This window comes from Anneissia japonica, unplaced genomic scaffold (assembly GCF_011630105.1).
Source record: "Anneissia japonica isolate Jap-2015-1 unplaced genomic scaffold, ASM1163010v1 scaffold6360_len6117_cov189, whole genome shotgun sequence".
Lineage (NCBI taxonomy): Eukaryota > Metazoa > Echinodermata > Crinoidea > Comatulida > Comatulidae > Anneissia > Anneissia japonica.
This window is the reverse complement of record NW_022757842.1, coordinates 1-380: the sequence shown is the minus strand read 5'-3', so window position 1 is coordinate 380 and position 380 is coordinate 1.

The following is a 380-nucleotide window of genomic DNA, read 5'->3' as shown; positions in this document are numbered from 1 at the left end:
AGAGCATCTTATTCAAATATTAAAAAGAATTAAAATCGTGTACATTACACCCATACACCGCAACGCTCGAGTTTCAAAATACGGGTAACTAGCTGTACTGAACTTTCTGTGTAAATTGAGGGCGCAATAGAAAAGGATAGTGCTAAGGGAAATTTGATTGGCTGAATCTATGGCAGCCATCTTGGATGGTACACACACACAGCTCTGCGTATTTCGAACATCGAATACATTGCTGTTAGCGCTCTAGTATTCTTATTATATCTCTATGGCTATACCACAGTCAGGGGCGCCCTCTGGACGTTGGTTACGGTACCGCAAAGATCTTATAAACACAAGATAGCGTTCTCCGCGATTTACGCGTAACAAATAGAAGCGTCGGT